Source organism: Malaya genurostris, chromosome 3 (genome assembly GCF_030247185.1).
Source record: "Malaya genurostris strain Urasoe2022 chromosome 3, Malgen_1.1, whole genome shotgun sequence".
Lineage (NCBI taxonomy): Eukaryota > Metazoa > Arthropoda > Insecta > Diptera > Culicidae > Malaya > Malaya genurostris.
In genome coordinates this window covers 33,578,692-33,595,710 of record NC_080572.1, presented here as the reverse complement: position 1 = coordinate 33,595,710, position 17,019 = coordinate 33,578,692, and the positions used below count along the sequence as shown (strand labels likewise).

At 37.6% G+C, this 17,019-nt stretch overlaps 1 protein-coding gene across 6 annotated transcripts in view; it reads right to left on the bottom strand.

Annotated features, from left to right (window-relative positions):
- LOC131437818 (diacylglycerol lipase-beta-like) overlaps nucleotides 1-17,019 on the bottom strand; it is a 79,223-nt gene that overhangs the window by 28,804 nt on the left and 33,400 nt on the right. For 5 of the 6 annotated variants that reach the window (XM_058607417.1, XM_058607418.1, XM_058607416.1 and 2 more), the window contains one exon: nucleotides 8,102-8,342. The exons of the other annotated variant lie outside the window; for it this stretch is intronic. The gene's annotated coding sequence lies outside the window, so the exon portion shown is untranslated. The remainder of the gene's footprint in view (nucleotides 1-8,101; nucleotides 8,343-17,019) is intronic. 6 annotated transcript variants of the gene reach the window in all.

Genomic DNA, 17,019 nt, shown 5'->3' with positions numbered 1-17,019 from the left:
CTTAGCGTACAGAACCATAGCATGGCTAGTACTACGATCCTACTGACCTGGTCGGATAAAGCTCTGAACACACTTCTTCTCACTTTGAGGGCAAAATTGTCTGTATGTTTCTTTAAATGAAAATGACGATCGTAAAAAGTCTGACTTTGTTGTTTCGTTCTTAAACACCAAATGTTTAGAATAAACAAACGAACGTCCTACACATTCAAAAATATGCTACAAATGAACAAGCTATGAAAACTTAAATCAACTTAATCAACCCAAACTAAAGAATGCAATTTAACTTATTCATTTCCAAACATTTAATAAATCAAGCAAAACTGCATGAATCAGTAATACGAAATCCGAGATTCTACATGATATGTGTTTAACAACCCAGTTTATGCATAGTCCGAAGTGGACACAATTTGATATTATTATTATCAGCGATTAGTTTCGGCTACTGATAAACCAGTTGCACATTTCTCTCAAATGTTCGACCTGATTTCATATTGAATATTTTTCTTTAAACATAAAACCTAAAATGAGAAAATGAAGCTAAACATTTCGTAACACCCCAAACAACTCTGCTTGTGCTGAAAGTATAGAATAGCTATGGTTCGTTCTCTCGGTCTCCCGTTGATTAGATTAGGATAAGATAACCATTCCCACCTGAGCCTGTAAGACGGTAGAGTGTAAGAACGGTAACTCAGGAAAGCGTGACCAGAGTTCGTTATCAAAATTATCTTGACTGTAGCGGTTTCCAGCTGCTTTTATCAATTCTTTTTGTTGCATGCCGAGCCTGGACTAGATCACGCATTGTTGGTTCCGCAAGGCGCAAACATCGCAGCGAGAAATTGAATTGAACTTTGAACCAACTACTTAATAGACGCTCCGACACTAATCTGTTCCAGCTAATCGACGTAATCGACGGGATAATTATCTTCGTTGATTCTATTGTATTTCCGATGTAATGACGTTTTAAGGTGTGCGGAACCACATCGACTCAGTCGCTTAACAGGATGTCCGCAATTGCAAGCTAGGAAAGCCCAAGAGCAGCACAGATACGGAAAACTGATGATCAAGTTTGCAATGAAGAGGGAGAATTAATTAAATATGTATTGTAGTGGTAACACTTTGATTCTTCCAGCACATCATTATACAGGAGCATACAGTTTTCACGATCCGTATACGGTGTATGAATCATGCTGAACCTTAAACTTTGACGTATTTTAGAGGTGAGTTCCACTTTGAAGTTTGATAACTATTTTAAGTGCTTTTAGGAATAAGAAACCAAAGACAGGTATAATCGAGGTGGGTTTGTTTTTCCCTTAACTAACATGATTGACACACTAGAAGAGTTTAGTGGTGGTTAGGGGAAGAAATAAGCCCATTTTGCGCATGAAAATGTGAATCAAGATTTCCGATTGTGAATAAAAAAACCGAACACCGTGAATTAAAATATTGGATAACAAAACTAAAATTGTGATTATGTTCTAAAATGTGGGAAATGAAATTGAAGACCTTTTTAAATTCTATGTAAAATCAAAATTTATCTTACCAAAAATCATTCATTTAAAAATAATTTATAATATCTACAATAAATATGTGATGTGAACTTTCTAAGGCTATGTGTGGGGTTGGGAATCGAATGCGTGGAAGGCATCGACTAACCCATCCCGCTATATCCATCCCCAATGGATCATTTTTTTCTTCTTCGGACTCGACGAAGGGCCAGGCCTTGGATTGGTATGACGTGGACTAGCCGTCGTTGAAATTCGTTCTCGACAACCTCGCTTCGTTCCACAAGTGCACTGAAAGAGAGTGAAGTAAGCGAAGACCATCAACAAAACACGCACATAAAGGCCATACTCTCAGAAGATTCAATCATTTCCATTTTTAACACTCATTGAACTCTCTCTGAGTGTGCCTGTGAGACGACGCGAGATTATCGAATACGAATTTCACCGACGGCTAGCCCACGTCATACCAATACATGCGCGAGCCTGGTGCTTCCGCTTCGTCCGTTCCGGGTCCCGTCGTAATAACAACAGGAATTGTTTCTATTTCTTCAGTAGTTCAGTTTAAACCGCAAGCTTAGCACTGATGAGCCGAAAAAATAGAAACAAAATATGTGCTTTCTGCACAAACCAACAAAACTCCTAAATGTTCAACAGGAATTGGCTTTTAGTGTACTATTCGTGTATCGACATAAAGGTTATGACATGAAAATTTTTGAGAAAATAAGTGAAATGTGAAATAATAATGCTACAGTCGACAATTTCATTTTATTTTGAAATGATTGCTGCGCAAGTATCAATTGATACTTACAGGTATCGATACTTTATTGCCTTTTGATACCTTGTATGATAGAATGTTGGCATCCCGATACCCCAGGTATCAATACTTTACCTTCCGAGTACCATCCCTACTATTCAGTACACTCTCGAGATCATTGATACCTTGCCCAAAGACCATTACTTCATTGTCACGGACAGTCTAAGCTCAATAAAAGCTCTCCGGGCCAGAAAAGTATCCCCCATATTTCCTGGGGAAAATACGGGAACACTTGAGAAATTTATCTGAACGGTCTTATTCAATATCGTTAGTCTGGGTCCCTTTGCATTGTTCCATTCCGGGAAATGAAAAGGCAGACTCATTGGCTAAGGTGGGTACATTAAAAGATGATATTTATGAAATACCAATCTATTTCAATGATTTTTTCAGTATTTCTCGTCAGAAAACTCTCGAAAATTGGCAAACCTCATGGAGCAATGGCGAATTGGGACGCTGGCTACATTCCATTATCCCTAGGGTATCGACGAAACCTTGGTTCAGGGGGATGAACGGTCTCTGCACCTGTGGCGACGGTTAGTAGGACATCGAGCATATCGTGTGGTCGTGCCTAGAGTATCGCGACGCCAGGTCGAAGCTACTGGAATCCGTTAGGACCCGAGGTAGACCGCCTGCGGTTCCGGTTCAGGATGTGTTGACGAGTCGGGATAGTTCATATATGCTTCTCATATACTATTACCTCAAATACATTAATATACAAGTGTAATCTGTTATACCTCGCTCAGTAAGTATAATCTCCATCTACAAGTTCGACACCAAAATACGCCAGATTCTCTCGATCCCCGTCCCTGTCCACCAACTTCATTGGATCTAACAAGATTTTTTTTGTCGCTAACTTTCTCGTTCTTCCTTTCCTCGTCTCTTCACCATCTCGATGGCAACTAATTAGATCTCTATCGTTCTTAGACATTTTGTCCCCACACCCCCTTTTCATCACGCTTCCCACAATATTTACTTTTTTTCATTCTCTTCCGTAACATCACCATTATCGACCAAGGAAGACCTCTCCAGTTGATGACCAGCATGCGGGCTACCCGCCGGGCCTGCGTAGCCTGGGGGTGTTTCCCGCGGACCCACACGGACCGATGGATGCGGCCAATATAGATATTCTCCAACGCCATCTGACTGACTTGCTATATTCAATTCACCGGGCACTGCAGATCGCCAGCTGAAAGCTCGACCCCCATACGCCATTACCTAATGATATTATTCTAGTTTTTAAGTTAGTGGTTAAATAAGATTAAAAAATACCCTTGGCATCTTAGAGCTTAAGCAGTGTGCCTTAAAATTATATTTTATTATTGAATAAAAAAAACTGTTTTAATCCACCTAGCAGTGTAATGATGCCTTGTTCATATCAATCATACTATATATATATATATATATATATATATATATATATATATATATATATATATATATATATATATATATATATATATATATATATATATAATGTAATACTGTGGTATTCTTCAAAATAATTTCCTTCGATCCTTAAAAAAATAACCGAAATCGGTTTGTTTGACCATCTACTGATAAAAACTATCAATTGGAGAATATTTGAGGTCGATTTAGAATTTTATTACTGCTTTTCGCCCTTTCCAGTGATAGTATAAAATGTTTAACATACTTTACCCTATATTTCCGGAGGTCGGATCAGAATGAAATTCAGGAATTACGTATGAGACCACCTTTCATTTGAACCTAAGATAGTGAAAATCGGTCGAGCCATCTATGAGAAAAGTTAGAACACATATTTAAATATTTTTGCACATTTTACCCCATAACTCTGGGACCGAAAATCGGATCGGAATAATATTCATGAATTTTGTATGGGACCACAAGACCTATCATTTGAATCTAAGTTTGCGAAAATCAGTTCAGCCATCTCCAAAAGAAGTTGGTGCACTTATTTTCATAATTTTTTGCACATTTTATCTCATAATTCCGGAATCGGAAGCCGGATCCAAATAATATTTAGCAATTTTGTATGGGACTACAAGAACTTTCATTTGAATCTAAGTTTGTGGAAACCGGTTCAGCCATTTCCGAGAAAAGTTAGTGCAAAAACACGTTACATACACACATATGCACATACAAACACACACACACATACATTTCTCGTACTCGACTAACTGAGTCGAATGATATATGACAGTCGGCCCTCCGGACCTCGGTTCAAAAGTCAGTTTTCACAGTGATTGCATAACCTTTCTATATGAGAAAGGCAAAAATCAATCCGCATGTGTTTTTTTGCATGAATATTATCAGTATAATATTCATGAAATAATCTTAATTATTTTTAAAAGCATTTAGTTTCATTATTTGTTATTCAACATTTACGTTTTCCTTTACATTTTAAATTTTTTATTAGTATTTTAAAATTTCGTCCAACAAAAATTGTGGTAAGAAAGAATGGCAATGTATAATAAATACATTTTGAACATAAAACTGAAATTTCAGTGAATATATGTATTTTCCTGAACATTTTTGAGTGCTTTTTTCCAGTGACTGTTGTTAAAACAGTTGAAAACGATTTAATAATTTCCATGCAAGAAGCTAGCGATTTCATTTACAGAACTATAACGGAGAACTTCATTTTAGAGATTTTGACCACTGGAACGACCGGAACCAATGTGGATCGATACAATGGAATTCTGTTTTTTAACCATCAATTGATATATATCACTAATAAATCGGAACAGTTTTGAGCCTAATTCAGATTTTTTTTTGAGTTTTTTGCATCGTCGTTTTATGTAACAGTTTGAAATTTCAATCATCAATTACTCTGGATTGAAATACAAAATCGAGGAATTTTTGATTTTGATCCATTTGAATCTATGTGTGTATCTATGTGATCTGATTAAAAATCAGCAGTTTTTTATGAGATATTAAGACCTTTCATTTTAACATAAGATGATAGAGTACCTTTTCTCTATAAGAAAGGCAAAAGGTAAAAACCGTAAAAAATATCGCATGGATATTGGATGTAAAGAAATCTGTTTTATTTTCTAGAATTCATTGGTATTTTCAGTTCAAATCGATCGAAGTATAAAAATATTACTTTCAGCCTTCTAAAATCATACTAATTAATTTTCAAACGATTATGTTGCCAGAAATGAACCATGCTAAATCGAGTAGTGGTAAAATGTCCTGAAAAAGATTTACACAACCTTTCAAGCACTTAGAAAACATCGCATACAACAGCATTGAATAACGCGTTTAACATGGTTTCCTAACATCGATTGATCAGGTAACGTTCAAAACAAAACACCTACTTCTGGGATAAGGAGGAAAATTACGAAACATATACAGAAAAATATCAATATCTCCGTTAAATGCGAACGGATTTGTTTCATTTATGGCCTGTTGGATACGTGTTAGGATTAGGTAACTATGTTTTAAAATATATTTTGTATTTAATATCAATTGTGACAGATTTGCAAATTTTGACATAAAAAATTGTATAACTCAAAAAGTAATAATCAGATCTAAAAACAAAAACCTATTCTATTTGGGCTCATTTTTTCACAAATTCATTCAGATTGATACGGGTAGTTCACAAAAGTATATTTCAATATTATGTCAAATACTCGGCAATATTTCTTAAACCAAGTGTATAAGCAATGATATATTTTGAAATGAGTATGGGTCACTTTGTGAATTAATTATGTGGATGCGGATGTCATTTGTACGATTATAATACCAAAACTTGAAGTGTCAACCACTCGATTCAAAACGCATAAAGCTTGAACGAGCCTAAAATTATTGGAATCGACTCATCCATATCCGAGAAAATTGAGCGGTAATGAGACTTGACGTTTACATCTCTTTTACGATTATATCTTCGAAACCGTAAGTGACAGCTATTTGAACTTCAAATATGTTTAATGAACCAGTTGTAGTCTCCGAACGAGTCTAAGCTGGATGAAATCAGTTAAGCCATCTACGATAAAATTGAGCAGAGAGAGAAAAAAAGCGTGTTGTTCGGTTATATCATTTATATCTTTATATCTCCGGAATCGACATATATTTTATCACCATGATACACGATTCAATAATATTGCTCAAAAGCGCCGAAGCTTGTTCAAATCGGTTCAGCCGTTGAAGAAAAAAAAGAAATTAGTTATGTCGTTTACTTCTCTTATACCAAAAATGGCCAATAAAATCAATCAAATGAGCTTAAGCTTGTTGAAATCGGCCCAGCCATATACGAGAAATTGAGCGCTAAAAAAACCGATCTGGTCGAGCTGAGTCGAATGGTATACAGGGACATGGCGGACCCTTTTTTTAAACATGCAATAAAACACAAACGGTTCATCCGATTTCAAAATTTATTTTTTCATATTAAAGTACAATCCTTCCGATTAGTTGTAGAATATAATTTCATTCAAATGGCTGCCTCGGCTGGCCTTGCACTACGCCATACGGTCGGTCCAGTTTTTTAATACATTTTCGATTGTATGTAGCTTTATTTCAGCTATGGCTGCACGATTGTTGTTCTTCAAAGCTTGAATTGTCTCTGGCTTGTCCACAAAACACTTATCTTTGACAGCCCCCCAAAGATAATAGTCTAACGGCGTCAAATCACAGCTCCGAGGCGGCCAAACGACATCCGAATTTCGACTGATAATTCGATCTTCGAAGACTGTCCGCAGAAGATCGATCGTAGCGTTGGCTATGTGGCACGGAGCGCCGTCTTGTTGGAACCAAAGTTTTTTCTCGTCATTTTCAAAATGTCTACCAAAATGTCTGTCAAAAGGTTAGCGGTACCCCGAAGTGTTCGGTTGCCAGCCTCCCATTTTCTTCGACAAATCGCCAAAAATTATCAGTGATATGCAGTCTGCTAATTTGTCTGAAAATTATCGAATTAGTTAGTTGACATGTAAACCTTTTTTCGCCTAAAGACTTTTACAGACTTTTGAAACTTGGATTGTTTGCAGAAATTCGTCTGAAATTACAGACTTTTGAAAATTGGCGCGATCTTTTCTTTTTGCCAGCTAAACTTATTATATTACCTGGCATCTCTGGTGATATGACGGCTGCAATACATCCGTCATATAAGTAAAAACATTGGTTCTCTGGTTCTGTTAGCCATGGTGACTTCAAACAAATCGTCCAAGTCAAGGAAAATGAACTTTAATGCACTGATTAATGCCATTGAATGTTGCTTAGTGGATAAGAAGCCAATAAATTCGACTGCAGCAACGTAAACAGTCCAGCGAAGCCAGTGGAAGATCGGCCTAATCAACACAGATAATGAAGATTTTTGTCCAAAACGCCTTCGAAAAGAATAAATTTCGTTTTTTCTTTGAATAATTTCAGTTTTTACTTATATTCTTCCATTTTTAGCGAAATTTTTTTGGGTGCCGGTAACCGAACACCTTTTTTGAAATGGCCAAAATTTATCACTTTACTAAATTGATAATAATTTTTTTCAATCGATTGAATCAACTTAGTTTCTTATTCAGTTGTTAGGTAAGGACTTTAGCTTTCCATTTATGTATATATGTCCACATAATGTGCATTTAGTCAGAAGTTATAAGCTTAAAAGAAAAGGGTGCCGGTAACCGAACACTCTCTCCTACTATCTAATACTGATATTTAAATACTCAATTTGTTTTCGATTTTTTTATGTTTGTTCCATTTAGTGAAAGAAACAGTTTTTTTTGTATGCAAAGTTTCGTGAAATCTGAGAGAGAATTTAGGTATAAGAATACACATAATTTGCGCTCACACACCAAACTATCAATTCGGTTTTTACCTCTTCGAATAGATACTCTAATCGGCTACTCGAAAAACTCGTACACCGTAGGTCGAAGATAACGATCAATGCTGATATTGGCTGAAATCGATCCGCACCGTCCAAACATGTCGGCGATGTCGACGAATAAGTCAAATAGCAGCAAGATGAACATGAACCCTTATATGAGAAGCTTATATCGATTGTCGTGCGACGCTCAGCATAAGCGCGTTGTTCGAGCAATGTTTTATCTGGCCGAAATCTGAAAAAAAACAAGGAAAAACCGCAAACATTATAAAACCCCATTGCACTTATCAAAACGAAACTAAAAATTATCGCATCTCATACAGAAATGTCATTTAGTTAATAGCATACCATACTAAATGCGTCTAAAAAACGTTGTTAAAATGTTGACCAGTTAGCGGTAAATATGAATTGCTGCTATTTCATATACAAACGTACAGACATTTTAGATAGTTCATAATTTGATTATATCAAAACTCTGTTTCCAGTTCCTCTTTTAATTAGGCTTTAAAAGCTTTAGCAACTTAATGCTATTGAGTTTAACAAGGAATAAACCTGTAAAGTTGCTATTAGCACTTGCAAAAATAATTATTTCATAGAATCATAAACAGTAACAACTGAAGAAAAGGGAGCGAAAGCTTGACAAGTTGTGTTAGTTTTTGTTGAAAGATATTTAAGATAGATTCATTACCGTTTTTAAGGCATATAAATTTAAAAAATTTGAATAGACAGGAAAAGTTATCATCAGTTATATGAAGAATTAGCCTAACTATTCATTAAAAAATTGATTTTAATTAGTACCACGCAGCAGAGGTAGAACCTACGAATAAGATCGGCATTCCTTCTATCAAGAACAACGACTCAGCCTTGAGAATTTCAATTCCTTCTAAGCAACATCGTCTTTTGCGTGTTGCACATGGTTTGGAAAATTACTTTGCTTCTCTATGCCACTCGGAGTACAACCTAAACGAAGCCTACTAGTGAAGTAGATTTGATTTTTCAACTCCATTCTGCATAAACCTGTTCGGTAAAACCTGATCAATATAACACTTCCATCGCGTTTCCCAACTGGTGGTTGGCTCTGGCATTTAAAAGTTGTCTTCCTTGGAATGGAAAATCTTGTGAAATCGAAGGAAAAAAATTTACAGAAACTAGAAAAATATCTACAGGGCGAAGAACGTTTCTGACTTACAAATAAGCTTCGTCGTCGTTTCAATCTTGGGTACCAAGTTCTACTGGATGCTAATTTGCAAGCCTGTAGTTTTTTGTGTTTCCCACTACCTAATATAATCAGGCAAATATTTGATGTTCTTATATTGTGCTTACTGTTTATAATGCACGGATATGGGTATGGGCAATAGCAGATTTTCCGTGAAAAGCCTTAGCTCCACACCAAAACATATCGAAGCAACGATAGAAGCGAGTGTAGGTTCAGCACCGGTCCAATGCGATTGTTTCTTATCAGTCTATCGCCCCCGCCACCAGACGGTGAGCGTCTCACACTAGTTGATGCATAATTTAAAATTGCATGCATGTATGCATTCATATTTTCATAACATTCATTCATCCGCTTGCAATATATGCCGAAAAAGTGAGCATAGTATTTTCACGTGTGCATCGAAGCACCCCAAGAGTGACCGATGGACCGCAGGGGAAATCAATAGTAGGAAAATAGTATTGATAAGGACAATTAGTGAATTTTGAACCATTCTTTGTAACATTTGTAGAACAACTTTCTCAATCTCATGGACAGTAGCATACTGCTTACCCTCATGTACTGCGTGCTAGGATCCCCGAAGGTTTCCCACAGGGTTTAAGTTTGTTGAGCGAGCTGACCAGTTTTTTTTTTTTTTTCATAAATACGTTTATTTCATAGGCAATATACATAAGTTTTTCTTCGCCGTGGCATCTACAATACATAGTACTTTAAACCTAATACATTTCGAATATCCTATTAGTATGTTGGTATTCATTAGTTAATCTAAACACTGTTTTTATCAAGCGAGTTGCTATTATAAATTACATTAAATGAAATACATTTATTTTGTACATGATCTTATAACTATTTCAGGTTTGTTTGTATCAGTTCATCACTTTTATTTAATATAAGATAGCTGGCTATTGGTTGAGCTCATGGAAGAGAAAACAATCTAACATAAAATAAAATTTAAATTGGAACTCCAATGGACTTAATGAAATAATAAAGAAGTTTCATGTAAGGAACGTCACGACAAGCAAGAATGTCGCGAACTGGGACATTGGATAGTCTACCTTGGGTACGCAAGGAATTTATTAGTTGAGATCTGACATCACGATACTCCACGCATGTCCAAACAACATGGTCAATATCGCGGTAACCTTCGCCACAAGCACAATGATTAGTCTCGGAAAGTCCAATTCGAAGGAGATGTGCATCTAACGTGTAGTGATTGGACATGAGTCTGGACATCACACGAATGAAATCTCTACTCACATCCAGTCCCCTGAACCATGCCTTTGTCGATATTTTAGGAATAATTGAGTGCATCCACCGACCCAGATCATCTTTATCCCAAGAAGCTTGCCAGCTGGCAAGTGTTCTTTGGCGAGACGCGCTATAGAATTCATTGAAAGCAATTGGTCTCTCATAAATTTCACCCTCAATAGCACCACGTTTGGCTAAAATATCGGCTCTTTCATTGCCTGGAATGGAGCAATGAGCCGGAACCCAAACTATTGTGATTTGATAATTATTATTCAATATGACGTTCAGGCACTGTTTTATTTTGCCCAAGAAAAAAGGTTCATTTTTGCCAGCAGCCTTTGAGCGAATGGCTTCAATTGCACTCAGACTATCTGTGAAAAGAAAATAATGATTTGGAGATAATGTGACGATTATACTCAAACTATAATGAACTGCTGCTAACTCTGCTATATAAACAGATGCAGGTTCTTGAAGCCTAAAGGAGACCGAAACATTATTGTTGAACATACCAAACCCTGTCGCTTCTTCAATTCGCGATCCGTCCGTGTAAAACATTTTCTCAGAGTCGATATGCCTGAACTTACTTGTAAATATTTTTGGGATTTCCAACGAGCGTAGGTGTTCCGGAATTCCACGCACTTCGCGCTGCATGGATGTGTCGAAAAATAAAGTTGAGTCAGGGACATTTAGGAGGCTGACACGGATAGGAATATATCTTGAAGGGTTGATTTCCTGTGACATATGGTTAAAATATACAGTCATGAATCTTGTTTGAGATTGAAGCTCAACTAGCCTTTCGAAGTTATTAATAACTAGGGGATTCAGTACCTCGCATCTTATTAGCAGTCGCGTCGAAAGCTCCCAAAAACGATCCTTCAATGGAAGAACTCCCGCCAGAACTTCAAGACTCATTGTATGTGTCGAATGCATGCAGCCTAAAGCAATTCGCAAACAACGATATTGAATTCGCTCTAATTTGATAATATGAGAGTTTGCAGCGGAACGAAAGCAAACGCATCCATATTCCATCACTGAAAGTATCGTTGTCTGATACAATTTTATTAGATCTTCCGGATGAGCACCCCACCAAGATCCGGTTATTGTTCGAAGAAAATTTACTCTTTGTTGGCATTTTGTTATCAGAAACCTAATGTGTCCTCCCCACGTGCATTTGGAATCAAACCACACCCCGAGGTATTTGAAAGTCAAAACCTGTTGGATCATTCTTCCCATCATATGGAGCTGAAGCTGCGCGGGATCATGCTTTCTTGAAAAGACGACTAACTCTGTTTTCTCCGCAGAGAATTCGATACCAAGATGAACAGCCCAATCGGACAAGTTATCTAAGGTATCTTGCAATGGTTTATGCAGATCAATAGCTTTGGGTCCAGTAACTGAAACTACGCCATCATCTGCCAATTGTCTTAGTGTACATGGGGATACTAGACAGCTGTCAATGTCATTTACGTAAAAATTATAGAGGAGCGGACTGAGGCAAGAGCCTTGCGGTAGACCCATGTAGCTAATTCTGAATGTTACCAAATCGCCATGTGAAAAATGCATGCGTTTCTCTGACAAAAGGTTGTGCAAATAATTATTTATAACCGCTGGGAGTCCATGTTGGTGAAGCTTGTCTGAAAGAACATCAATGGAAACTGAATCAAATGCTCCTTTAATGTCTAAAAATACAGATGCCATTTGTTGCTTTTGAGCGAAGGCAATTTGGATGTCAGACGAAAGTAATGCAAGGCAATCATTCGTCCCTTTATTTCTACGGAAGCCAAACTGAGTATCTGACAACAAACCGTTCGTCTCGACCCAAGTGTCGAGACGTCGTAGAATAATTTTTTCGAACAATTTTCTGATACAGGACAACATCGCGATGGGTCTATATGAGTTGTGATTGGAAGCTGGTTTCCCCGGCTTTTGAATGGCGATAACTTTCACTTGCCTCCAGTCAGGTGGAACAATATTTTGCTCAAGAAGCTTGTTGAACAATTCCAACAAACGTCTTTTTGCGAGGTCGGGCAGATTCTTCACCAAGTTGAATTTAATTCTGTCCAACCCAGGAGCGTTATTGTTACAAGACATGAGTGCTATGGAAAATTCCATCATAGAAAAGGGGCTATCAATGGAACCATTATTTGAAAAAGATTCCCTAATAATGCTATGCGTAGGAACAGAATCTGGACAAACTTTCCTCGCAAAATCAAATATCCATCGGTTCGAGTATTCCTCACTCTCATTTCCTACGTTACGATTCCTCATTCGTCTGGCCGTATTCCAAAGAGTGCTCATTGAGGTTTCTCTTGACAAACCTTCGACAAAATGTCTCCAATAGCTACATTTCTTGGCCCGAAGTATGCTCTTGTACTTGGTTTCTAAAGTCAAGAATTTTTCAAAATTCTGAGGAGTTCCTCCTCCTCGTTTTAAAAACGTCTTGAAGGCATTTTGTTTCGCGTGCTTAGCATCTGAGCACTCTTTGTCCCACCAAGGGTTTGGAGGCCTTCTGTTAGACGATGGACCAAGAAATCGTTTGGTTTGGGCTTGTTCTGCGGCCTCCAGAATCGAACAAACGAGGAAGTCATATTCTTCAAGTGGGGGGAGCTCTTCCATTGAAGTTAAGGCACTTGAAATATTACTTTGGTATTTAATCCAGTCAATATTTTTTGTCAAATCATATGGAATATTAACTGAATTAGCAATGCCTTTGTTACTGCTAATTGAGATGATGATTGGTAAATGATCGCTACCGTGTAAATCAGGAAATACTTTCCAGGTGCAATCTAGTCGAATTGAAGTCGAGCAAAGAGATAAATCTAATGCACTTGGACGTGCAGGAGGTCTTGGGATCCGTGTCATGCTACCCATATTTAGTACCGTCATGCTAAAATTGTCGCAAATATTATATATTAAGGATGATCTGCTATCATTGTAAACGGAACCCCACATCATTCCGTGCGAATTGAAATCTCCTAAAATCAAACGTGGAGCAGGAAGGGCTTCGACAATTTCATTAAGCTGTCGTTGTCCAACTTGAGCTCTTGGAGGAATATATACTGAAGCAATGCAAATGTCCTTTCCTTTAATGTTTATTTGACAAGCAACAACTTCTATACTAGAAGTCGAAGGAATATTTAATCTATAAAAGGAATAACATTTCTTAATTCCTAAAAGCACTCCACCATACGGAGAGTCTCTATCGAGACGTATAATGTTAAAGTCATTAAAACTTAAGGCTATGTTTGATGTAAGCCATGTTTCGCACAAAGTAAATACATCACATTTTTGACTATGCAACAAAACTTTAAATGAATCAAGTTTTGGCATGATGCTTCGACAATTCCACTGCAGGACAGTGATTGAATCATTTGCGGCGGATGATAAATTATCCATCAAATGATACAAAACCTGAAAGAACTGGCCATTGAGCTGATAACTGTTTCAAAAAAGTTCTAGCTATTGGAAGGAATGCCGTTATGATAGTCTTTAGAGGTTCAGAAATATTGAATGCTGCGAAAATCCATTCTACAATTTCCGAAAACTTAAGTAATCCTGTTGGTGAATGTGAAACGGAGCCCACTGGATTATTGTCTTTCCTTGAGCTAGTTTCTGGATTGGTTTGTGAATTTGACAAACCAGGAGGCACAGTTTTTGGTTTTAAATTTGGCTTTTTAGCTTTAACACGGGGATCTTTTTTTGAAGATGTAATTTTAGGTGTCTTTTTAGGTATTTTGTGGTTTGTTAATCTCCTCTTAACAGACCCTTGAGGAGTGACAAACGAGGTATCTTCACTATTTCCGTCGGAGTCAGATTCCTCTGGCTCCATAAGATTTGAAAAACCGTTTTCGGTTTCCAAGGGGGAGACATGTATGACCGTTTTAAGCATTTCTGCATATGTGCGCTTAGACCGTGCTTTTAAAGAAAGCTTCATTTTGTCTTTACGCAACTTAAATGCAGCGCATACTGAAAGATCATCATGAGGTCTCTCCCCACAATAAACACATTTTTCAACATTTTTATCGCAAAGATTATCCTTATGAGGCCCTTGACATTTGATACATTTGGACTTATTACTACAGTAAGTAGCTGTATGCCCGAATTTTTTACAGTTCGTGCAATTCATAACATGCGGTACGAAAAGCCGAACAGGAAGACGAATTTTATCGATATAGACATGGCTAGGCAACGCAGATCCGGCAAATGTTACACGAAACGAATCTGAGGGACGATACGACTTTTTTCCATCGACAATAGATGCTGAGTACAATTGCTTGCACTCGAGTATCTTAACTCCCTCAAGCATGGAGTTTTTAAAACGACCAACTCCATTTTTAAGTAAATCATCGGCCGTCAGACTTGCTTCAGTCACGACACCGTCAATTTCCACCTCCTTCGATGGAATGTAAACTCGATATTCAACAGAAAATAATTTACAGGTTACAATTTCGTTCGCCTGTTTCAAGTCATTGACAACAACTCGAATTTTATCTCTATTAACTTTACATATTTCTTTAACTTCGGAGAAATGTGATGTCAAATCCTTGGTAATTTGCATCAAATTTAAAATCTTTTCTTTTTTTCGAAGATAGACTATCCATGGCCCAGTGGTACCCTGTGGATAATGTTTAGCCCTCGGAGTATTTAAACTCTTACTAGTATCCGGAATCGGATTCGGATGATCTTCCATAAGATCATCCATTACATTAAATTTTTTTGTAAATTAATAATACCAAAATAAAAACTTATGTTTAGTAAAATTTCAGATATAAGAAATAAAAAATAAATTAAATTAAATCTACCTTGTAGCTGATGTCTCTGTTCCTTTATCGTGAAGAACGACGTGAAGCTCTTCCAACGATTTCCAATTGGCAGTCTTCTGCTGTTTCCAATTGGCAGTCTTCTGTCGTTTACTGCTATCTCAGTTGCTCTGCCGTCGTTGTGAACACCACTGCACTTGCTGTGCTGCCTGTACCTGACCCCAGGTACAGTGCTTTTGCTCTTGGTGGCGATCAAATGCGATGCTTGCAGTGTAGCACCTCGCGATATATGCCGTCTCTTTTGATCCTACGCAGCGTACAAATTCTGGTACCTGGTAGATCAGCACTGGGTTGCTTTAGCACCTTTGTGCCTTTGCACCCCTTCGTCTTCGCACCTTTATGCGATGGCACCTCTGTGACTCGTCACTTCTATGCTCTCGCACCTCTGTGTTTCTACACCTCTGTGCGTATGAACGGGATGGCCTTCGTTGCTAGCTTTCCAGTCGGGAAACGCCCCGAATATTACGTTTGCTATGGGCAGTTTAACTACCTGAAGCTTAGAATTGTCTCGGTGTCAGCCGTTAACTCACGAGCCAGTACAATCGAAACACAACCTCTTCGCTTGAATGGTTTTTACTGAATGAGAGCTGACCAGTTGATGAGATGTGCTCTCTTATAGACTGGTTACCTTGTTCATGTGAAGATCCATTTCAATTTTCCAGCCAAAAAAAAAATTCTACCCAAACTATAAAATAACGGCGCGATCCGGTGCGGATAGTAAATGGTAAACGACATTTACCTTTACTCTCTGACATATCAGAGACTCGGATGATTCGCATCACTGAGAAGCCTAAGTTCGACTTCTCTGGTAGAAGGTAAAAGTTTAGATGCGAGAAGCCTTCTGCTTACTTAAAATGACCCTTGTCTCGTCTCACTTCATCTTTACATCCTTGTTCTTCCTTGTATACTATGGTGCTATAAGTATTCCTATTTCTTAAGGGACTTGACTGTCAAAGCAAAGTCCTGACATTTCACTAGTTCGTGCTAACTCATGCGAAACTGCAGCGGTTCAAAAACACCGGAGTTATTCCAGATCGCGTTGGGGTATGTCTGTTCTGCCGTTAGAAGTATTTGGTACATAAAATTTAATATAGGTTTGGGACTAATCCAAAAATTGTATAAAATATGAAGGACTTACTAGAACTCATAAAACTAAATAAACTTATTGTCTGGTAAACCTTCCCCGAGGGTGTTGTAACCGATCACAAAACCTCATAAATGTTTTTGTGGGAAACTTCGCGAAACTATTCTCAAGAACAATATCATCAATGAACTAATGGTCAATATACTTTATAAAACTGCACTGAAATCATAGAACCACTCAAGGAGATGATCTGACTATAATATCGAATTTCGGTCAATCCGGATTATGATCCCATTGAATTGATTTCGAATATTGATGTGGCATCAACGTGTCAAAAAACATCTACTGGTCTCCACAAGCTGTTTGGAGACCATCCAAACTAATTTCAGAACGATCTGGCCACGATGTACAATTTCGGTAAATCCGGGTTGTGGTCCCATAGAATTGTGCTTGAATTTTGACATAGCATTTCGACGATTTATCCTCAGGACTTCTCAAGTTTTTAGAAGACTTTTAAAACCAGTTAGGGAACGATTAAGTTTTCAAT